The sequence below is a fragment of the Apteryx rowi genome, unplaced genomic scaffold (genome assembly GCF_003343035.1).
Source record: "Apteryx rowi isolate R43461 unplaced genomic scaffold, aptRow1 scaffold_721, whole genome shotgun sequence".
NCBI lineage: Eukaryota > Metazoa > Chordata > Aves > Apterygiformes > Apterygidae > Apteryx > Apteryx rowi.
In genome coordinates, this window is record NW_020451007.1 from 295,804 (window position 1) to 320,832 (window position 25,029).

Sequence of the window (25,029 nt, forward strand, 5' to 3'; positions counted from 1 at the left end):
GTTAGGACTGAGTGATTTAAAAATATAAGTATTATTAGTGTGCATACTCAGGTAATTCAATGTTAAAGGAAATTGAAACATCCAAACTTGAGGATGTGCATGCTCAAACCACAAACACTAAATGTGTACTACAGTGCTATTTTGGTTATGCAAAATAATATTTGCTGATCCAGTTTGGTAAAAATAGTCTTAAAAACCTATTTTGGGTTTTTTTTTTTCCATAAAGTGCTCCTACAGGACAAAGTTAAGGTTGGTTTAGGGAACAGCAGTTATGTTTTTAGTATTCCTGGATTTATTTTAAGCTGAAATTTTATCTGAATTTTCTGCCTTAAGGAAACTAGCTTTTTCCTATTATTCTCAAAATTAACACCGCTTTCACATGTTGATTGTCCTGAGAAAACCTACATTGCTTGTCATCTAATGCATACTAAATGAGTTCATTGGGCAAAGCTACACAGACATGTTGTTTATAAAAGGCAAGGTAGCATCTGAAGAGTTTCTAGCAAGGAAAAAGAAATCCAATCTATATTTGAGTTGAAGAGCAGGGCAAATAAGTGAATAACTTGTCTTTACTCTGCAGAATAGGAAAGGCATACAAAAAGATGTGATGAAGTATTATTTAATGGACCCTGGTGTGGTATGGTATGTTACAGATCTTAGTGTGCCAACAAAAATGCACAGTGTATAAAGAACTTTTAACAATGTGAGATAAAACAAAAGGTGAGTAGGAGACATTGGATGTCACTTAATGAACATGAACACAGACTGGCTGGGCTAATCATATGATTGTTGCAATAAAACCAAACATTATTAATTTGTCTTGATTCAGGCAAGGTGAGTAAGGCAAAGAATCACTCGCTATTTTGGGAGAAAAAAGGTTCACGTGACCAGGAGGTGATCATGGTAACAAGGCAGTAGATATGAATAGATGCCTAATAAGAGGGAGAATAATCCTCCCCCATTGGGGAAGGTGGGAGCACTGCAGGCTTCTGGCTTCCCTATTTACATATTTGTGCTATTATTGGTAGTATGTTATGATTTCTGTTAGATATTTATAAAACTCCAGAAGCTCCACTAGCTATTAGACAAAGCATTAACCAATTTGAAAGCTTGACTCCTGTCTGGAAATCAGAGTTCATTCGTCCTTGTCAACATTCCTGTTCCCCATATCTATTACAAGTTTCCGTGGTTCATCTGCATCCTGTTGGCTGCATGGAGGAGATCCCATGATGAGCCGTGTCTGACTGAGTGCATGGAAACAGGCACAGTCTATTAATAAAATAGTTGGAGTCAGTCAATCTATGCTCTCCCCTAAGGCAGAGTGCAGTCTTTCCTTTTATAGAGCTTATGCCAACCCTGTATTTGTCACTGATCGTTATGGGAAGCTGACCCTGCTAGGCCAAAGTCAAAGAATCATTTCAACTTTTCAAAGTGTGGTGAAGGCTTATTAAGAATGTTTCGGGTGTATTTCAGCAAAATAAGCACTAAGCAAATTCAGAAAAGAAAGTTTCAGTCTCAAACTGCACAACTTAAACTTGAACAGAGCTGTTGAATCAGTCCTCTCAAAGTCCAAGTAGAGCAATGTATAGCACTTTTGAAAAGATGGACAGAGGGATTCTACAACAAAAGACAAACATCATCAAAGCCAACTACTTCACATTGCCACAATAATTTTTTTTTAAGGAGTGGATTCCTTTTTCCTGAGTAAATGCAATCCTTATGAAAGCTGTTTGTTTCATGTTTTATACTTCCGTATGAAAGAACACCTCTGGCAACAGACTTTGCCACAGTGCTATATCAAAATGACCAACATCAGAGGGATTGACTTCCAGGATAAAGGTCAGGATCCATCTGCATGAAGGTTACAGTCTCTGTAGGACCAAGCTGACCTTTGTGCCTGTGGACTCCTGTGCAATAAACACCTTGACATACAAGCATCCAAAATACATCTTTCCAAAACAAGGGCTGTGAAAATCTTATAATTACTGGCTACAAGGCTGAGTGAAAGAAAGAACAATTCTTCTTATGTGTGGTTGCTTATCATTCTGTCTCTGTATCAGCCTGCCCTGCATGCTGGCAGGAGAGTGATTTTGACAAGTTTCTTATATCAGATGTTTGATCTTATAAATCAAAATTCCTTTGTGGCTCACTAGAGTAGGAGAATCATACCTCCTGCGTGTGCATGCCAACACTGATGATCTCTGTGGAAACAATACCCTGTTGAGGGCTGGAGAAACCCATGCCAGGAGTGCTATAAGGTTGTTTCATGTTACCGTCTCTCTCTAAGAACGTATATTTTACAGTTGCCAGGCCTTTTTTTTTTAAAGTATTTTCAAAGATACTTCACACGTCTTAATTTGGCAAACTTAAAAATGTCTGAATGTATCCCTTTAAAAAGGATAATGGTGAGGACCGTACTTTGCTGGGAAGAGAAAAAAATGAACAAGTAGCTGGTATTTGAAGATGTACAGTACAGCTATTTGCATGGTGAAAGTGTGACAATTGGGTTTGAGAATTTTGGGACAGACTGGAATGTATCATTTTATAAGTCCCTCTTTTTTTCAGTGCCATTTCCTTTTAGGGGCTTCACAGTTTATTGCACTAACCCATTGTACATTAGGTCATTGTTCTTTTAGTCAGAGCTGAACATCTGGCTGAAGAAACATGTCTGAAAAGCTGTCAGAGAATGATCTGCAGCTATTACTTCTTATTGCTTCTCATCATTAAAACAATAAGCAAAATCCTAGCTGGGCACAGGGCCCAAAAAGTAGGTCTTTAATATAGAATTTCTCTGTCAGGATTGTGGCAAACCCACTATCACACAGCGGAAAACCAGGCTATGGAGACAGAAGACCAGAAAGGATGCCTCGTTTATGCACGATAACTTGACCCAGGACTAAACAAAGGGTTAAGATTAGAGTAAAGGAATTTCAGTCAGAGCTGTTTTCTTCCCTCATATTATAAGATTAGTCTCTTAGGTGCTATTTAAGAATAAGGTGATTGTGGTTAAGGATCTTCATTGCTTACCAAATTGTTCCTGAACAGTCATTCAAGAGGCACGGAGTACCAACAGCAAGATGAAATTATGAGGGAGTTTGTGTAACTGTCTGAAGGTCCAGTAGGGTTGAGGCGCAGGCTTCAGGAACAAGGTGTTTGGCCTGTTTGGTCCTCCTGTGCAAGAAAGATGTGGAATACAGAGACTAAATGTGAAAATGATCTGGAGGTAGGAAGGGTTTCAGCCACTATTCAGATTCAGGATTAGAGACTTGGGGAATTAGAGCAGGATGATTAAGTCAGAACAGATTACTAACCATCTAGAGAGCAGGCCTTTTCTAAGCTGCTGTAAGAATGAGCCAGAAAACTGCTGTTCCTGTATAAGTCAAATTTAACCTTAAGGAGTGGTTTATGGTCAAAAGATTTATTTTGGAATATTTTTAATACTTGGGGAACAGTAAAAACAGCTGTAGAGAACCAGGAGAAGTATTACCTTGTGTGATGCTGGAGGCTGAACTATGCCATGGGAGTGAGGCCATCTAATTTCCTCTGTAATTTGGACTTTTTAAGTTTTTGAAGTAGTGAGAAGGGCACTGCGAGTTACAACTTCTCAGTGGGTGTGCCTACATTAGCCAGTGATGTGGTGCGTTGAGAGGGGCTCTGGTACAGCACAATGTGACATACGTTGGCCCAAGGATCTGCTGTTCACGCCACAAGTCTTCTGGTGGTTTTATGCACACAGATGAAGTTCAGTGGTCAGAACCCTGTCGTCCATCACACCTGTGCACAATATTCATCGGCACGGTGAGCCCAGAAGGCCTAGTGAAGAGGTTAGCTGCTAAGTGTCCCTCTCTAGGAAATGTGTTGCTGTCATTTTGTCTGCTTTGCACTCATCTTCATTCTCACATGACTGAACAAATCCCTCTTTCCTTTACCCATCTTAAAACAGCTGTGAGAGCCTGTCTAGGAATCTTAATCCATACTCTGAACATCATTTCCATCAGCACAGGCCTGCATATAATGAAGTTTTTTTCTGTAGTTATAGAGAATAAGAAGATGATGGTTTCTCTTTCATGGAACTCAGCTTCTGCTTTGCTGATCTCCCCTCCTAAAATATGTCTGTCAACTATTGTCTCTTAATTGTATCATTTTCTTCAGCCAGGGGTCTGAGGAAGGGGGACCAGTTTGCTCAGAAAATCAACTGGAGCATTGGCAGTGGTTGCTGGGTGAGGCTGGTGGAAGCACACTGTGATCACGATAAGTGACAGTGAACAGTGGCTGCACACTAGAGCCATCCAGTGGGAGCCATCCCCATGGCTACAGTATCAAAGAAAAAAGTTCTAGGACCTAAAACCCCTACAAAAATGGTATTTATCATTCTCTGGAGTCTCTCAGCACCTAATCTGTATGGGTTGGTGGCTGAACAGTTTGGTTTTGGCAAGTCTGCCATGGGGGAGTCCATTCTGGAGGTGGCTAAGTTCGTCATCTACATACTATTTCTCAGACTTGTCCAAGTGGTTCAGCAAAACCCATTGGCTGCCTGACAAATGAGTCAGATGATTACCCCAACTATAAAGATATCACTGTCTTGAGATACAGGCCTTCATGGTCTAGAGAGGGAGAATCATGGACATGGCTGCAGGGTTTTCCAGTAGGAACCATGACATGGATATTCCAAAATTCAGGCTGGGAATTAAAGAGAAACTCCAGATTTTTTTCGCTAATGGGAACAGAGTTAATGATGGCATGGTGCTCTCTGTCTACCATGGCTGAGATAGCATTTGTACTTTCTCTCTGAATTATGTGGCCTGACCCAGACAACGACAGCCAAAATTGCTGTTTCAGGCATGTCCTTTCTGTGTGCCACAGGGATGCAGAGCATGCTTTTGGAAGGCTTTCTGCAAGATAGAGATGTTTGGGGAACATGCTAGAGCCAGTGTATCAATACTGGGTGCCTTCCTTCCCCTTCCCAATCACTGTGACAATGCAGGGAGAGATTTACCCTACTGGGCTACAGCTAACTAGTTTTGCAGTATTCTGAGTTTACTGCAACCACTTGAAGAGGATGCAGTATCTGAGAAGGTGTCAGTCTCAGATGCTGTCTAGATTTATCACTGAAGATGGTGGTGACAGTGTTGTCACATGAATGAATAATTCTCAGAGACAGATGAATTTTTTTCTCTCTGAAATTTTCTTTGCTTCTGACTGTGTTTTATCATTAAAATTAACTTAATTTCTGAAATATTTTTCTGCTTTTCTATTCTGCTTCTACCCATTCTGGCCTAGATTTCTGTGACCCTGATTCACAGCATGTATATGAACTGCAACTTGCCTGACAATGCTGTGCCTAATTCTCATCAGGACATTTCATCTTTATATGACTCTCTGCAATGTGTCGCCATGTCACAGTGAGGCAGCAAGCGCTAGGCAAAGGCAGGTCCATGGTGAGCTGCTAAGAGAGGGAAGAGTTTGCCCTACAAGGGCATGGAGGCCGTGTCCCGCCGGAGTGGGGCAAGGGGTAGTGGGGAGGGCCTGAGGAGCCCTCGGAGCAGTAGCTGGAGCAGCTTGGCAGGAAGGAGGCAGGGGAGCTGCGCGGGAAGGCAGCAGGAGCCTGTAGATGTTTCCAAGAATCCTCTTCCTGCAGATGTCTACAGCCATTGCTGGAAGACTGATCGGCATTATTGTGGTCCATTCCATGTTTCATTGACTTATGGCCAATTACCAGTGGCACACTACACGCTACAAGGCACTCTAGCGTGCAATTACAGCTTGGTTTTCAGAGGAAGAGAGGCTCTTATCTGCATAGTAGTGGTTAATATAAATGTGTTTAGAATCAATGTGCTGTGCAGTGCATCAGGTGTGGATCCAAGGAGGCTTTACAGTTAAAAAGAGCCTATGTTGCATGGTTAAACTCTCAGCCCAGTGCCTGGAGTTGTAAAAATTTTCAACATTTTCAATTCAAGGACAAAAATTTAATTTGCAATGCCTGTTTCTCCTGCCCACCAGACTGGAGCCATCTGACATCAGAGCACCATCTATTTTAGTCATAAGCATTAGCTATATACATGTGGTTCAGGCCTTATGTACTCTAACACATATCAAATAACTTTGGCCACTGCTCGAATTCCCATCTAGCTCTTGACCCTGTGCAGTCAGTTCTTGGAACAGTGATTAGCTCTGTGATACCCGAAGGGTGACAAGGTTTCCATTAACTACCTGAGCAAGTAGAGTGAGTGCCTATGTGAGGGCTGAAGTACAGGTGAGAAGCTGTGGTATCCCTTTTACCTCAGTACCACCGAGTACTGTTTTAGAAAGCAAGGTGCTTGTGCATTCCCTAGTTAACTGAAGTCATTTAGATTCTTAGACTTCAGCAGTGATTTTGAGCTGTGTAACACCAAACAGCTAAGAACCAGAGCTTGTTAGTTTAAATATGTAAAAACTTACAGGAACATACAGGGAAGGAAAAAATATATATATTTTAAATCAAATAGGAAAGAAGAGATATATAGAGGGAAGAAAAAAATGTACACAACCAGTGTTCCGTGGTACTGCATTTGCAATTTCTTAATGTATTTTGAAAAGAGCCACTTGGTGGCAGCGAAGGGCACGTTTTAACGGTAGGAAGGAAAAATCCAGTGAAAGGACAAGGTGTTTCTTTCTATTAAACTTTTTTTCTGGATTTTTTATGTACCACAAACATAAATTCACTGTCCCTAATGTATAGTCTCATTCATTAAAGAAATTCTGAGTCTTGAACGGTCCAGGAAATGTCCCATGTATTTGTCCCTTTTATGTGACTTTTGTTTGGTTGTCATGCTAAGACAATCTAAGTTGATATGTAGATGTATTGAAGTTTTTTCACTTGTATTACTTTTAAATGGAGAATATATCTCTTGTAGGAAATCCAGGCTCTCCTCTGGGATCCTGCCTCAGTAAATAGTGCCCTTATATTTAAAATTACAGCACAGTCATGTGTTTTTCATGTGATGTCCTAAAATCAGAGTTGAGACTGCTTGTCTCACAAATGTCTGCTGTCTAGTCTTAGATGAATCAATTTTAAATTGACTAAAGGATGTTCAGGTGCATTATTACTCAACATTGTAAAGTGTCATTAAAACCGTAGACACAAACCATTTTCTATTTTGATGTTAATTGTGACATTACTATGATAGTAATACAAGTTGTCAGGATTGTCTCCTTTGAGTGCTGAATGTGTCAGTAGGGGGTTTGGAGTGAATTCCTTACCTATGCTGTCAATGGCTTTCAGTTATTCTCATAAAGAACTAGGAGAGAGTACATATTTTTGGTGTACTTGTGTCTTTTATTATTGCTCATTTCTTTTGCAGCAAAAGTGTGAAATTCCACCACGATTTATATTACTGACAGAAATTCCTTAGGAATAGAAAGTATTCCTGTAATCAATTTTATGTAAGGTTTATTGTGAAGAAGGCTCTGTTTAAGTCATTTGATGAATTTGGACACAATTACAAATAAATCTCCTGCTGACAAATGTATGTAAAGACGATGTGTATTTTCATTTAACAAGCTGAAACAAAGAAACAGCTATATACATTTGTAAAAAAGCACAATAAAAGCTTTCCATTAAATACTTTCAACTTTACCTTTCTCATGCATAGTTACAGTTTCTCTTCGTTTTTTCATCCTGTTGCACCTGCATACAGATTACTGTGTCCCTGGAAATGTGAACTTTACTGGAGACTTTACACAGATCTTATTCAGGATTCTGTCTCTTAGTTTGCTTGTTTGCTTTTCAATTAGTCTAGGGATATACATCATTAGCACATTTTTTAGAGCAAGTTTTAGGAGCAAACAAGAATGTATTTTCCTAAGTACTGTTACTGTTCTACAGAACTGTAAGGTCCACAGTGGATCTAAATTAGCGCTCCAGACCACCTTCATTGTAAGGTGTATCTACCCAGCCATATGTTTCATAACCTTTATGTTAATGTATCCTTGGTATTTACCTGTTTTAGTCATGTAGCTATATCATAAGGCAAAGCATGAATTGCTCCTTCTTCTTTAAGCTTTCAGCTAGGAGAAAGGGTTTAATAATTTTCCCTACTAGATGGAAAAAATTATCACATGTTGTACTGTGAGCTGCAGAAAGTTTAAGCTGTTGTGAACTGCCAGAAGGAATGGGTTTCAAAACCATGAGTCCTCTATACCGCTCTCAGAGACTAATCCCTTGAGGGCATCATGAGTCTTTCCCAAATGGTTTGCAGGAAACAAGGACTCCCTTAGACAGGTAGGCTCTAAATAGCATAAGCTGAAACAGAGTTAAACTGCGTAAGTGTGTGTAGAAGGCAGACAGTTTAATGCAGCTGTAAGAATCACAGTCATAAAACGCTGCTCCAAGAAAGTAGAAAGCTGCAGTCTTTGAGTGGTCTTCAAGTGAAATATTTTACTGCAGATCATCATCCTAGCCATGATCCTAAGGCTCAGGTATCTAGTGAGATCATATCAGCAAAAGAAGCCATGCTTTGCTAGTAACTGTGATTGAAGAGTTTCATGAGTCAGCATTAGTACTTGAAAATTGAAGTTTACTTAAGAATTTCCAAAGGAGCTCAAGGTATTTTAACCTTTATAGCTAAACATAATCACATCACCTGGTGAAAAAACACCTCTTGGTTCCATGTGTTAAATCTGCCATATCACTTATACCTTCTGTAAATTAGACTTCAGCAAGCTTTTGTTCCTCCTAAGCCAGGAAAAGGCAAAGGAAATAAAATGCTTAGTTTGGATGCTGTTAAAAGATGATGGTTCTGAAATCCCAAACCTTTTAAAGTCTAAGAAATTTGCTCCCTAATGCACGCTCTCTGTGCAGGCAGAGGACAAAGTAGGTCTTGCAGATCACTGAGCAACTAGAGCAGAATGGTCGTAGATCCCAGGGTAGATGGATGGGAACAACCTACGAAAGAGCTCCCTTACCCAGAAAGACATCTCAGGAGTCAGCAGGGTCAAAGGCCGCTGAAAAATCTGTGGCAGAGTTGGAGCTGTGGTATCATGGAGTACCAATAATGTAGGTTGATTGGGTTGAGTGCAATGTAAATTACTTTAATAGAATGGTTGAAATTAATAAGAGATTGTACAGAAAGCCAAACTAGAAGGGAGAAGAATTATCCACGCAAGCCATTTTTCTGTAAACTCTTTTGGGTAGCTTAGGAGCAAAGCTGAATCATGGAGGTTCAAGTGACACGAATCAATTTTAAAAGAGCTCTTTGTCAAGAGACAGGCAGAGGACCAAGAGACAGGTTAGAGGACCCAGATTGAGAGTTAGGTACTTGTGTGTACTGTCTGAATTATTCTCAGGGACTCAGGAAATGTTTAGATGAGAACTATCATTGTAGCACTGTTGTACTCTGTTTCTTTCCTATTGCTAAAATTAATGATTTTGGTTTTAAGAAGGCTGCCACTGTATACTGCTCAGAGATGCCACAGGGGAGGAACTGTACATGCTGAACACAGCCAGACTGGTTAGCTAAGAAAGGATGCTGGAGGCTGCAGTGAGAAAAAGCATGTGAGGGAGGAAGGCAAGCCCAGCACCTCCAGGATGGCACTCAAGCCCTGGGTTCAGCAGAGGAGCAGCTGGCCCTGTGGCAGTGACTCCGCAGTCCTGCAGTGGTGCCTTGGTGACACTGGTGTGACTTCTGGAGTGTCTTAGGGCTCTATCAGAGTGATTCCCCTTTCCTCCATTGACATAAGCATCCTTTTCAGTGCTATGGATATCTGACTACAGGAATTGATCATGGCACTACATATTTATACCATATGCAAAAGTTTGTTTATAGCACTGTTATGTATTTCAATTTTTCTTTTATTTTTCTTTTGAAATATTAAGTTTGTGCTTAAAGTAAAGAGACCCCACTGTTTAAAATATTCAAAATGTCAACTAATGCATTTGTGTTAATATGAACTGTGTATAAAACCAGGAAATGTTACCTTGTTCATTTTTTGATGATATAGAAACATTTGCACATATTTGAAGTGTTTGTGTTCACATCACAAATGCAGTGAAAAAGCAGATTTTTCCTCTCACCATCCTGTGGGCACTCATTGACAACTTCTATCCTTTTTGAAGGCAAAGGCTGCGACTTTTTTCTTTTTAATTCATACTACTCTCGATTGCATTGACATGTAGGCACTGTAGTGTTTTTTCTTAATCATACTATGACACTGTAACTGTGGCATTGTCTGTTAGGATTGTATGGAAGTACCCTGCTCTGCCAGCTGTCTGCCAGTTCAGGAACCATAGCATGCTATTGCCCATGTATCTTGCTTTCTTTGCACATGAAGCATAAGAGTTCAGTCTCCTGAATACTTAAATGCTTTGCTCTAACCCAAAATACTGAGTTCCAAAGGGCAAAAATAACTTGGTCTAATGTTGCTGGGTTACGCAGCCGTAAGGTTGTATTTGCACCTCATGATGTGGGGCTATATATCTGTGGCGAATTGCAGTGTAGGAGGCTGAAAGACACCTCCTGAGGCCTGTTAGGATATAGTCAGGGTGATCTGGGTAAAGTCTAGCGTCTTCTTGTATAAGAAGTCAGATTCCCAGGTCTTCTGAGGATCTCTTCTCCCTGTAAGCTAGGAAATCTGTGAAGCTACAATCTGGAATAGTAAGAGGTTTGCCCCTTGCGAGGCATGAAACTAGAACTGGGCCATATCTTCAGCAGGGCAGTGTGTGTGGAACCACTGCCAGTTTCTACGAGCTGAGGAGCTGGTGCCTTACTTCCTCTTTCCTTCTCCTGTTTGCTTTTAGTCAGTTCATATGAGAACAATCAGGTAAACACAAAAAATGTTTTAATAAAAAGGAGATGAATAACGAGCACTTCAGTGCAAAGCAGTTTATTAAAGAAGGAGAATGCTTCTTGCAACTTTTCGTTCCTCTTCCTTTTGGCTGCAACCCCTAAGGTATCAAGCACCTGAAATGGAAAGACATGTAGAATAACTGCCAATCCTAGCGAGACATTTCTTTGTCCTAGATACTGCTGCTGTATTCTCTTTTTTATCTTCCTAACGCAACTGGGGAGCAAAAAGCCCACACGTTCCCTTGCATCTGCGCCAGTGGTAGCAGTGGATGGGTAGGCAACCTGTTCCCCAGGCTGGTGAGGCCGCCGACGGGGAGGGCCTAACTGTGGTTGATACTGTTGAGCAGGAAAGCTGTGGCGGAGAAGAGAAAGAATTGAAAGTGTGGGAAGAAACTTCACAGGTGCCCACTTTCTTCTGTTTGGCAGCAGTGGTGGCAGCAGCCGATGAGACTCGGAGGAATTTGGCCCCTGTAGTGCTTTCAACTCCCACAGGGTAACACCTGGAGCAAGAGCCTCGTGTAGCGCCCTCCTATGCCCCTGCATGTATTTAATGTCTCCTATTTGAATGTGACTACTTGTGTGAATGCAATTGTGTGCCTCAGGTAGTCCTTGCCAGATTATGGCCTTAATGGTTATGGTTACACTGCTTGTGCTGGAGAGGGCAATCTGAGATTATTTCTTTTCTTCATCTTTCAGTAGTACAAAAGAAAATGGAGGAAGATGAAAAATCAGATTTATTTTCTGAGAAAATGATATTTGAGTTTATTCAAGCATCCATGATTGCAGTCCTCCCAAAAAGTACATGCATTTGTAAAACATATTTTGTTGTCATCCTGAAAAATCAGAGCCAGAAATTTTTATCAAGATATCTGAGTCTAGCAAGTGATAATACATATCTTCCTATTGCTTTTTTCCGATGTTATAACTATCAGTCAACATAAAACTACCACTGTAACAAAAATAAAGTGTCCAGTTAAAAAAATATTCAGCTCAATTTTTCAGTAATTGCATGCGTTCTAGGCCTGTTTAAAGAGAATCTGTAATCGTGATGTAACTAAAACTGTGCTTTAAAGATAAACCTGCAGGATTACTGCAGTTTTCTTACAGTCACATTTTTAAAACAGGATACCTAACTCACAGGTGTCACCTGTTCATTAATACATGCATGCCTATACAAATCAGCCTATTAAGAGATGTGCTTATACATATAAAATTTTAAATGTTTCATTCAATTTAACAGTAATTGAATATTTTTTTTAGAAATGTTTATTTTTGTTCAAAAATATATGATTTTCACCCAGACTAGAAAGATTTCACATTTTCGTTGGAGACTGGAAGTTAGGAACATTTTTGGAGTTACATTCCAGTAAAAATAAAAATGGCTGAAAATCCACTTTTTTGATACAACTCCCTACCCCCCAAAGTTAGGCAAAAACTTTTTGATCTCTTTGGATGTCATGCAGAGATGGGAACTATTCAGATTACCAGACAGTAAAGGGCCTAAATAAAGATGGTAGAGCAATAGCTCATCTCATTCCCATTACTTGCATGATTTGAACTGATGCTTATCTGAATAGATCTTTTATCTGAACAAGCAGTATTTTTACTATGGTCTTGGACTGAATCATTTGTCTTCTCTGAGCAACACTCAGAATCCAGAGAAACCCTCTGCTCTAGTTCCCTGGCCGGAAAAGATACAGTCAATTTGAGAAGGGAGGAGAAATTTGCAGGATTTGATGAAGAAAATTTGCAGTCTATATAAAAGGCTGAGGAGACTAAAGGCTTTTCTGCTTCAGTTCTTTTCTCAGTTTGTTGTTCAGATATATTGGCCATTTATTTCTGTGAGTCTTTGTGCAAAATCCTGAGCTCTTCAGTCAGAATACCCACTGAATGATCCAGGATTCTTGCTTGGTAATAACTGCAAAATCCTGTTTTCTTCTACTGGTAAACAACAACTAGTGTCTTAGAACTTCTTCCTTCTTCACAGAAATACATTTTATCCCTTATTCCAACTGCACTCTCATATGCAGATCTTGAAGTGAATGCTTTTAATTGTTGTGCAGCAATAGTGTGCAAAGTTTAGAGACAGGACTTCTTACCTTGTTTTTTCTTTTTTGGTATTTGTGTCAAAACGGAGTGTTACGTGGTTTCAGCACCCACAGAAACTTTGTACTTGAATAAGTTCTTGGAAGCTTTGTTACTTAGTCTTTTTTACAATAGTGATTTCAATTACCTTATATTTGCTTAATCAGCTTTACTCTTATGTTCTCAGTTAACTGCCTTGTGATAAGAAGATAAGGTCTTCTGTAATTCACAAAATTAGTTTTGGGTCAGAACATTACTGTACAATTGAAGAACTTACTTGATTAATGCGTTCTTATAACTGGGTAGCCAAAACACCAGTAATAGCAGATTGACACAGTTATAATTTCGAATGAAACATTGAATGCTTGCCATAAAAAGTTAACAGTCAGTCCAAGATTCTTCAAGAATTCATAGACTATTTTAAATAATGTACAAATAACTATTTATGGTTGTAACAAATGTCAGAAAAATTTGCTAAATTAATGAAAAGAACTTTTTATAATGAATATTCACTCAGCTAGCTCTATGTTACCATTGTTCAATTACGTTTAATGTGAAAGCATTATAATTAACGTGAAATTTTCAGTACTACTTAGACAAAAGGCAGTTATATTCAGTGAGGTTTTCACCCCATCCATTACGCAGGGATATTCTGTGGAAGGAAGAGCGGAAGGTTGTATTTAGGAGAGTCCTGGTGTGTGTTTGTGAACGGATGCCCATACCTGTTGAGAGACAGAGGAATATTAGCAATATGTGACTATTCCTGAGAAAATGAAAAGGCTCTTTTATATTTTGAAGATGTATGCCTTTGACTGAAAACATTACTGGGAGTCCCTTATTTCAAGATCTTTTTCTCAGATTTATTTAAAGTGAGTAAAACTCTTAATGCAATTCACCAATCTAGGAATGAATGAGCTTGAAAACAGCTGAGCACGAAATTCCATGCCTAAATAGTATTTGCATATGCATACAAAAAGATTAACGTAAGTTGGGATATAAACATTTTCCAATGCAAAAATTTTCCAACTAAAGATTTATTACTGCAAATTCTTGAATGCTGTGCATATAGGTTAGAAATATTTGGCTCTTACCTGTGCCCACCTAGCAAAGTGTAGGTTGGGAAGTTAATTTTAGAGACGCTTTTCCTGTGAAAGAAGCAGCATGACTATGATTGGAGAGCACCGCTGCTTGTACAAGTTAAAATGAAACATTGAAAATCACATGGTTAGAACCTATCTAAATGGCAGCAGCTTGTAAAAGGAATTGTGATAAAATGGCTTTCAGTGCCACGTGCTTTGAAAAGGAGGATAAAGATGCACAATAGGTTCTACCTTTTGCCGTGTGACCCATTGTAATACCTCCATTCAGTCAAACGCATGATGGTGACTAAGAACATAAATTGATATTGGTTAACAGTAAGACTTGACACTTACAGTTAGTTTTCCATTGATTAATAAATAATAATAGAATCAAAAGAACCTTTTAGTAGCCTTTAAAAAGCTTGCAGAATCGAGAAGGGGATTATTCCTTTTGCACTTGAGCATCTGAAATAACAGGAGGGGCCCCGTGTGCTAAGGCACGGTGGGGGAGCCTGTAGAGGGACTTGGCTCTGTCCTGTCGCAGCCGAGGCAGGTGCCACGCAGTCTCCCCTTACACCTCCCCACGCGACAGTTCCTCGCGGGGGCAGAAACTTGCCGTTGTGGTTGTGTGACACCAGCTGCCGGCGGCCTGTGTGTACTGTGTTTCTTGGACTTAGTGCCAAGGCTTGCAAGATTGCCTCAGGGAAAGATAAAAAGAAACCTTCCCTAGCAGACTGCCAAAACGTGGGTCACGAAAGTCAGGGCATTTCGAGGGCTGAAGTGCGCCTTCTCTGGGTGCCTCTCGGCATGGGTAGCAACCTGTACCACTCACTGTTGTGAGCTCCAAAGGAAGCTTTTAGCCTTTTTCGGAAGCCTTAGCTTTCTCACAAAACTTACCCACTAGAAGCATTCCATGCCCAAATAGTATTCAGATTTGTGTATAAAAAGATGAACATAAGTTAGGATATAAAAAATTAAATGCAGGAAAAAATTCCTGTCAGTAAATTGAAACCCAAATTGAATGAGTTAGAGCATAACACCACCACAGCCAATCCATTTATGAGTAGGTCTTGTGACTCGGAAACAGCCACCTTTTTAGTTATCATCTCTGATGTTTTTTCAGGTAAGAATTGTCTGGCATCTTCAGGAAATGGAGAGTAAATGCTCAATTCTCTTGTTAGCAAGGTTAACAAAAGGAAAGTCTTATTTTCATCTCCTGTTGCTGAAAGCTTCTTGTGTGCAGGATATCTCCGCACAGCGCCTATTAAGATCCAGGCTCTCCCTGGTCTGCTTTGCCGTACTTTGCAGCTGCATAAATGAAGTGATTCCTAAGCAGTGCCTAGAGTGTCAGAAACATTGCTTGGATTCTGTAGTGATGAACATTGCATATGAATGCATGTGCTCATCTGGTAACACTGCTTCCAGATGCTTTTCCATTTGAAAATGAGAATGCAGTAAAAATGGCTGTAAATAAATAAAAACTTTTTTTGTCACAAACATGCTAAAATTAAACTCTCAGGATTTACACATTAAAAATAACAGCAAGATGGGTTAGGAAAATTAAAAATGGTGGTAGGACCCTTGCTAATCTTTTTCTGGGTTTTTGCAGTTGATGATATATGACCTTTTCTCTTAGTAAAATTTTTACTGTCTCACAGAAAGACACTATGGTTGGCAGCAGGGAAGCGTCAGGTCTGATGAGGGTCCTCGGGGAACATCTTTAAGAATCGAGTTGGAAATCATTAGCTCCCAGTGCAAAGCTTGAGATTCGAATGCTTGTTGTTTTTAAAACAGACTCTGTGGTACTTCAACCAGCCTATACTACGGTTGGTAAATTCTAGCAGAGAGGTTACTGATTGATCTGAGAATTATGTGAGTATCTCTGATACCATGATAAATCAGGAGTGTTTCTACTGAGGTGAATTGATCAAGATTTTTTCTTAAAATGACCCTATCAAGGAAAAGGGAAAGTCCTGGGAACTGGAAGTAAAATTCAAAATTATGCAAATGATAGAATCAAGTAATAGAGAAAATGGAGCATTTTGTATATGTAAGCTAGATAATTTAAAGCCTAGGATGTCCTTGTGTAGAATGCTGTTTCAAGAAACATTATTATGTATACTTGGACCATATCAAGAGCATAAGGAAATGTGAGAACGTGAAAAAGGAGTCAGGTCCACATAATCACATACTTTAACTCAATCAGTGGCTGACAGAAGATGCCTAGGGTCTCAAGAAAAGGGAGGAGTAAGAAAAAAGCAAGCGTGCATCGGACAGTGTGCCTGAAAGGTACAGACTTTGAAAAGTAACCCAGCACTTCCCCAAATCAGTTGGACTAGGAAAATACATGATAAGCTGCTTTTATCTGTTTGCAGTTGACTGGTGTCATCCAAGAAGAGAGGCTGGGTTTCTCGTTTTATGTAACAGTGTGCCCTTTCAGCTCAGCCCAGATCTGCCACCGCTTGCTGGCGCTTTCTGATTTGAAACAGTCAGTGCAGATCACACAAACAAGTGAAAAGCAGTGAAACATAGAGACAGATTTTGTCTATTTTCAGATGGGGCTGTTTGGGGGTCCTAAAGAAAATGAATCTGCTTTTATTTTCTCCAAACCAGCTTCCTGAGCTCGACTTTTCAGACTAGGAAACTCAGTAGGAAAAATAAATTTTGTGCCTGGGATGTTGGAGAAAAAGGTTTTTTTGGGGGGGTCATCATGTAAGGAAAAACAGGTAGATGGATCACAGGTAGTAATGCCCATACTGTCTCTGGTACCGATGCAAGTTTATTTTATACTGTTATAAAGCTCGTGGTTCATCTAAGAGTTTTTTTGCATCTGTGTATGGAAAACAATACTGAAATTATAAAATCAGAATTAAGGCAGCTAGAGGGCGCTGTGGCTAAACATTTGTAATCTGCTTTTTAACGAGACCTGATTTACTTGCCAGACGTTAATTATAATTCAGGTTCGACAATAGCTTTGAAGATACCCCTTATGTCTTTTGTCATTTCAAGAATGCATGAGATGGTTCAAAATTACTATAAAAAGCATCTGAAAGGTACACTGTTTCCATATTTGGTGGGATTTTGAATGAAGAGCAAAAAAAAAAACAGAACAGGGTATTTTTGAATTCCCACAAAAGAATATATTCACTGTCAAGCATATACATATTTATACTGCCATCTGCACATTTTCAGATGTTGAAAGTATCTATCCATTAATCATATTTGTCTAATTAATAAATAATTGATAAGGGAAGATGTTAAAGGAAGAAGTTGTATCATGATCTTTATGTGCGTAAATAGGTGACAGATGGGATTCTTCTATATATGCCAAAAGTTGCCTCTGAAGTCGATTAAGAATTCAGTGCAGTGCATAAATGTTTGTGGGTTTGTTTGCTCTTTACCCTGAATGTTTGCAAAACTGAGTAAAACAAGAATTATTTTCAATAAGCTTATCAGTCCCTTCATACATAACTAGCAATGTTTTATCTGTGAAATGAATCTTATGGAAATTTTACCAGAGAAGGTTTTTGACTTATGGAGAATTGCAGGTTCCGAACATGCAAGGTTGGATTTACGGCCAGATTTTGTAATATAGATTTCCTTAAGGAATGTCTTAGCTCTCATGTGACCTCATTTAAACCAGTGGAACAACCTAGAGTGAACTGCTACTCATATGATGTGAGTAAAATACATTGAATCTGTCCATAAATAAACTACTGTGAATTAATAGGTCAGGTGCCAGATAATTCACTCTAAATCACCAGGTAATCTTTGCTGGATATGTCATACATGCATAGCTAATGGAGAAAATAAATAGGCTGTATAAAATCTATCTTTAAGTATATACAGGAAAGTATATTGAGATACTTAAGGGCTATGGTGCAATTTAAAATAAGTGATTCAGAGTGCTAGCTTTTGTTTCCTATATAGAAAGAATAATAATCAAATAAAGTATTACATTATTTTTCATGGTTCCAGAGTTCTTGGCTTGTTATCTCATCAGCATGCAGTATGGCTATACATATGGTTCTTTAAGGCTAGGTTTACATTTGACATGTCTGAATGCTTTTATCTGCATAAATCACATACCAATTAACTCCTGTTATTTAATTAGACCATCTATTTGGTGGAATCATTTATTAATCAAACCTAATTTGGTGTGTGCCAGTTACTGTTCATGATTATGCAGTTCAGCTGGGATTAGTTTCATGCTGGGTGTTGCAGCTGCACCATGACTCAACTGTTCTCTCCTTTGTCTCCGTTTTATTCAAGAAGGTAACAGCTGAGCCAGTTATCAGTCTTGAGTTTATTGGTGGACTGAGTACATGCTCAAGGCAAAGATAAAATAATTTCTGTCTGTAGAGGCTGGGCTTTTTTTTTTTCAGGCTGCTTATGATCTAGCCTATTGTTTCTGATTTTTGGCCTTGTTATTTTCTGGTGTCATTGAAAAATACAGGCTGCACCTTTGCAGCAGCTCTAAGTATATCCTCTAGAACATCTGAATTTGAAGTAGGCTGACAAGCAGTAAATGTCAATAATGAATTTTTCACCTTACCAAAAGCTATTCCTTTTCTGTGAATATCGTACAAAGTATACTTTAAAAAAATGTTAATTGGAACCTACTGTTCTGATTTAATCAAATGGTTGTTCTAAGTATATTAAATTCATGATTTGTAAGATTTGTTACCAGCTTAGCCTTGAGTATTTTTAATTAAAGGCAATTGATTTTATCGGTTCAGTTGTCCTTTGCATTCAAGGAGATATACTACTCTAATAAACCTCCAAAATGAAGAGCAAGTTTATTGGGATAGGTATGAAAAGAATTGTGTTGACTTACCAGAATCTCTAGTTCCCAGAGAAAGTTCCCGTTAAAATATAATAATAACTGATTCCTCTTGTAGAGAGGAATCTTGTAGAGGGCTCTCTCAGAGCCTCAATGTGAGAGTAAACTCTTTACATTAAGGCTTTGTCAATTCTGGTGTATGTCTGAGGCAGCCTAACATACGATGGACTGTTTTTATTTCTTTTTCCTTCCTCTATCCAATAGGAGACTTGTTTGAGTCCCATCTGTCTTGTGATATAAAGGTCAAAGTTAGAGTAAATGTACATTCAATAGAATGTACATTTTAAATAGAAGTACTCTTAGCTATTCATTTTGCAAAACGTGTATTTTGTAAGTGTAATTTTACATAATCGTGGACTATATTTTCTATATACTCACAGAGATTAGGTTTTCCTTTATTATTTAGGTTAATTAATGTAAACCAAAGGAAGTTTTGCTCTGCACCAATATTTTGTGACTGCTTAAACTGCAATTTCATGTACATGTAATGAAACCTGAAAGCTGCTTTTATTTTGGTCATTTGATAATCCTTTAAGCCCAGTGAGCAGTTTTGGTCCCTATAATAATCTTTTGTAGTTGTTGACAATGTATTGTAGATCTAGGTATTGTAATACCAAATATAGAACAGGTCCAGTAGAAGATATTTCTCTTTCTTCGTTCATACATCATAGTCAAATAGATGATTAGAAAAGCAGGATGGATCCAAATTCCACATCATTTCTATATATTACCTTATACAATATGCATAATGTATATTATATATACATTAAATACCATCTGGTTTTGACCATTACTGACTTGGAAAAGGATCAGATATCCTAGCCCTGAGGCTCAGGCCCTGTGTCGGTAACATGCACTGGGGTGTATGCGCTTTAGCATCTGATGGAGGAGAAACTACAGCTCCAAACTGTTCATATCTAAATATGTCAATGGACAGTGAATCTGCTGCTTCCTTTGTTATACTGTTTTAAGAATTGTTGTGCTGCTTTGCTGGTGTGAAAGATTTTCAGCTTCTGACTGCTGATTATTTTTATACCTTTCCATAATAGATTAAAGAATCTTTCTGTATCCAGTACTTTGTGACCAGGTCATCCCTCAGTCCTATTTTTAATCAGCTAAACAGATAAGTTATTTAAAACTCGCTGTATGTTTTTTCTCCAGCCTCTTTATTTGGCCTTTTGGGACACATTCTTCAGTTTTTCAACACGCTTTAAAAATGTGGACTCCAGAACTGTATGCAGCATTTTGATACCAGTCTTATCAGTGCTCTGTATGAAGGTAAAATGATATAGATAGTGCTTCTGTTACTGATGCATATGAGCCTGACATATCCTAAAATCTTTTGTCCTGCACCCCTTCCCTAGTGAAATCTATCATTCACATCCACCCATCAATTAGCTAACACTATTCTTGCTATAAACTGTGTGCTAGATTATTCTAATATATTCTTGGACTTATCTCAAGCTACCTTTGGGTATTTGGGAAAGCACCAAGAAAAGCCCTGATAAATACTTCCTTACACAGAATTTTTGAATAAGAAGACCAATTGCTACTAATGGTCATATTTTACTGTTTCTTTTCTGAATGGCTCACGCTATGGAGACAACTGACCCTATAGTGTCAATTTTTGGAAAAAAATTGGGAAAGATAGCATCCTGTATTATACCTGTAGCTGTTTTTTCCTTTAGCCACTTTTGGGTACAGTGCTGCCCTTGGAAATACACATTAGAATCTGTTTTTTGGAGCTTGTACCATATTTGAAGTTGGCAGCATCTAAGGGGATTGCCACATTGATAACCAATTAAACTGCTCTAAAACAGTTTTCTATGACCTATGCTTACCACCTTAGTGAAGCAATGATATATCTTGACTCCTACATATATGAGGAGGTAGGTGCAAAATGCGACACTTAGAATTACCCCCAGTCACACAATTGAAATACTGGAGCCATCAGAGGTACTGACAGAAAGAGAGGCATTTGGGGCACTTGGCACCCCTAGTATTTTGATTGTTTCCACCAGTGCTCATCTGCCAGTTGAATTTTCATTGGTTAATGCCAGGATACACATTACACTGGGCAACTTCATTCCACAATATGTCGAGTTCTCTCTGTCTTTTGTCTTTTCTGTGGCCAGAGGGACTTCCAGCCTAAACACACTCTGGCCTCTGTAGCGGTGGTGCCTGTGTTTTGAAGGGGAGTGAGTTAAGACTGAGTATCATCTGGGTACTGCTAGAATACATGGTGTTTCATGAGCTACTCCTGGAGTTTCAGGAAAGCAGTGCGGGATGGGAGTGGGGAGAAGAATGGACCTTGCAGACTGCGTAGATGAGTGCCATGGAGGCAGAGCTTGGTAGTTGCTTCCTTGTAATGCATTTTAATATATGAGAGAGAAAATAGTGAAATTAGCATTTTGCAAGTCTGTACACCTCAGTGTGCAGCAACTGACTGCCTTGCAAGAACACTGTGTAGCATGACAGGAAATAGGAACAGGATTTGGGTAGAGGGAGCTGAGTCAAGGTGCAGCCAGCAGCGCAAAGCTCAGGGAGCGTGTTTGAATCATGTATACTAGCACTGCACGTGCTAATAAAGGACTGTAGAGGTGGCAGTCACTTTAAATTAAAAGTGTTCTGTTATCATAGTTTGGTTCACATATAATTGCACTTCCTTGATCCCTTGAATTTCTGACCATCGCAGGGTTTAAGGCTTCTTGAAGCTGTTTATAGTTATGGGAAATTATCTTGCTGCTTCCCCACTGAGAGCATTTGTTGTTCAGTACTTGAGGTTTTTTTTTCCTCTCTTGTGGTACATGGTATTTTTTTTTCCTATTTGTTGCATCCATAAATAAAAGTGGCTATTACTAACTTTTTGAAAATTCAGTATTACTTGGGTTCCAGACAGTTCTAAAACATACTTGTGAGCAATAGTTCATTGGTTTTAGCATCCAGTATTTACTGCCATTCCTCCAAATATCTTCACAAGATCTGAGATAGTCTCACTTTCTGGTCTCATATCTCATAGAATGGTGTTGCTGCTGTGAAACAGGGCAGCAAATTCTGTGTTGCTTAGGCATGAGTTATTTTGGATGTTACTATGAAAAATCTGTTAGTGAGACACTGGCAAATGGATAATACATTTAAAAAGGTATATCATTTGTTTCTAGATGAGGGAATGGAAACTGTGCAAAAGATGCACCTTCAAAAGAAGTATGTAAAATTTCTTCTTCTCTAACATCACATTAGACAGACTGGCAGATTTGCAGATGGAGTGTGCTTTGAAAGAACAGTAAATGATATTAAAATTATAGAGCAACACCTTTCAAAACTCCTGAAAGCATTCTGGAAAGTCAAGGTACACAGTTCTTGGATTTTTCACTGAGCATGCTTTGGAGAGGTAGTTTGTTGCTATAGTTGAAAGCTTTTTGTGGTGCACAGCTTGAAAATCAAAAAACTTAAAACCTCAATATGAACATAAGCTTTTGGGCACTTTTGCAGTTATTCCTTTATAATGCACTTTGGGTGCAATTGGGAAACCACAGATGCAGAAATCTAACATTCTTACTGGACAATTTGGTAGGATTGATGGACTGTAGACAAATATGTTACGTTAAAGAAGACTCTAAAATAATCCTTCTGCAAGGGGAGATCATGCCTTATGAAAATCTATTAGTTCTTAAGGAGTCACTGAATATGTGGACTAATAAGTCCAACTGATACAGTTTACTTGAATTTCCTAGTCTTTCAACAGGTCCCTCATTTGAGGCTTCAAAGAAGCTTGGGCAGCCTTAGAGTGAAGATGCATTCAGGGATTAACAACTTGTTCAAAGGCAGGAAGCAAAGGGTAGAGATAAACAGTTGGTTTTCAGAATGAAGGGAGGTTGTTAGTCATGTACCAGAAGGGTCTATGCTGGCATCTATACTGCTTGGTATCTGCAGAAGGGTACTGGAAAAAAAGTGTAGGGAGTGGAATGACAAAATTTTTAACTACATTATTAGTTGTTAAAACACTACTACAATGTAGTACATCTACTACGTTGTTCAGTGTAGCAAAAGCGAAACCTCACTGTGAAGAGCTACAGAAGGATTTCACAGCACCAACTTACCAAATGACAATGTAACAGATGAAGGTCAGTGTTGATAAATGCAAAGTCAAGCATGTAGGGAAAATAGTTTCTTCAATGACATACGATTAACTCTCAGGAAACAGGGCTTGGAGTTAATGTAGGTAGTGCTATGAAAATGTCAGCTGACAGGTGAGCAGAGGTCAAAGGAGAGAATGTGAGGCATTGGTAGGGAAAGAATAGAGGACAAGCAACAGAAATCACTGTGCCACGGTTTATACCTGTAATGCTCCTGCATCTTGAATCGTATATGTGATTCTGTTCCCCCTTCAGAAAATAACACAGAGAACTCAAAAACACATTGAGAAGGGCAACAAGGATGATCAAAGGAACAGCTTCCATATGAGAAGCAATTAGGTAGACTAGCGTCTATGAAAAAGGTCTATAAAATCATGGATAGCACAGAGAAAGTGAACCAAGAACAATTCACTGTTTCTCATACCATACAATTTAGGGATCATCAAATAATATCAGGCAGTAGGATGAAAAGAAACAAAAGGAGGTACTTTTTTACATGTGTGCTTACGCAAACACATAGGCTGTGGAGACTCATTGTCACAGAATATTGCAGGTGTCTATGTAGATGCAAGAAGTGATTCATAAACTCACGGAATAGAAATATATTGGAGTTTTAAACATGGTGATATCACTTTTGGCTGAGAAAGCCCTTGAGCCTCAGATTGCTGGGAGCTGGGAGTCTATAGCAGGGAAGTATCACCTATAGGGTTTTCCCTGTTCTAATCTTTTCCTTGGACACCTGTCAGAGATGGATTTTTGGAATATTGGAAAAGTTAAATCTTGGATCTGGCACAGTACAGCCATTATTATATTCCTAATGTTCTGGTTGCATATGTTTTTTAAATGTTAAATCATAATAAAGGAGATATTTCAAATAGTGTCATATGCATATAAAGCCATGTGAAATACATACTGAAGAGCATTACAGCTCACATGCCCATCCTACCATTATTTGAACAGAAAATTCATGTTTTTTGAGATTTCCTTTAAATAATCTCATGAAAGGTAGAAATTTTCTTCCAGATACAGTATACAGTGTTGACCTTAGAAATCTGGAGATGCTGAAAGAAAATTTAGCAAATTTGGGACAGTCACTGTGCATTCAGTCAACATCAGTGAACACACATCAAGCCAAGATGTTCCATACACACATCTACCTTAACCAGATCCAGCCTGGATTTCAGAAGATTCTTGTGGATTTGTAGAAAGAAATGAAGTTTCCTCTCTCATGACTCATGTATATGGACTTACAAATGGGAAATGGGTTGGAAATGCTGGCCTTTGTTTATTTACCCATCTGAGAATCTGGTCCTGTGACTAACTTACCATCTTTGAAAGATTTCCAGATCAGTGAATGCTACATAAATGAGCTGACTTCTGTCAGATTATTTACCATCCCTTTACTATAAAATCTTGACGTTTCCTTTAAAAGAGACTTCAGATCAAAGAAACATGAGAAACATGGACATGAGAAAATGAAAATGTAAAGGCATTTTGAAAGCCTTTTGTGATGTAGTAGAGATCATATTGTAGACTCATTGGGGTATACCGTTCGCCAGTAGTGTTTTATGGTCCAAATCCTTCTGTTTACTTATGAGCTTATACTAAAGAGGAACAGCCCATTTCATTCGTTCACTCACCCATTCATTCATTCACTTTATACAGCACCTATCAGAAATTGGGCTGAATATATTCCATCAAATACTTTCCCTGCTCTCCTGAAATATTAGCTAAATAAACCATCAGTAACTTGACCCTAAAGAGTGACACCTTGTTATAAACATCCAAATTTTGAAAGCCTGACAGGATAAATCAGCACCTCTCAGTCTCTCTGACACCCACACATACACATGCTCATGCATCACACAACATATTAAACATTCAAAACCTTAAATTAGTTCAGTATCTGTCTTCATATTTGTAATTTTCATGCTGTTTATCAACACAAGTGTACACATTATGGTTTCCTTTTTATAAATCATGCAGATAACACATTTTTGTTGCATGTCACTGTGTATAGATAAAGTATAATTTTGTTTATATCAGCAGACTGCTAAATGACA

At 38.7% G+C, this 25,029-nt stretch overlaps 1 protein-coding gene across 1 annotated transcript in view; it reads left to right on the plus strand.

The window, feature by feature from the left end:
• The window catches only part of LOC112976397 (transmembrane protein 117), a 146,092-nt gene that overhangs the window by 33,272 nt on the left and 87,791 nt on the right, over positions 1 to 25,029 (plus strand). The gene's annotated exons all lie outside the window — the stretch shown is intronic.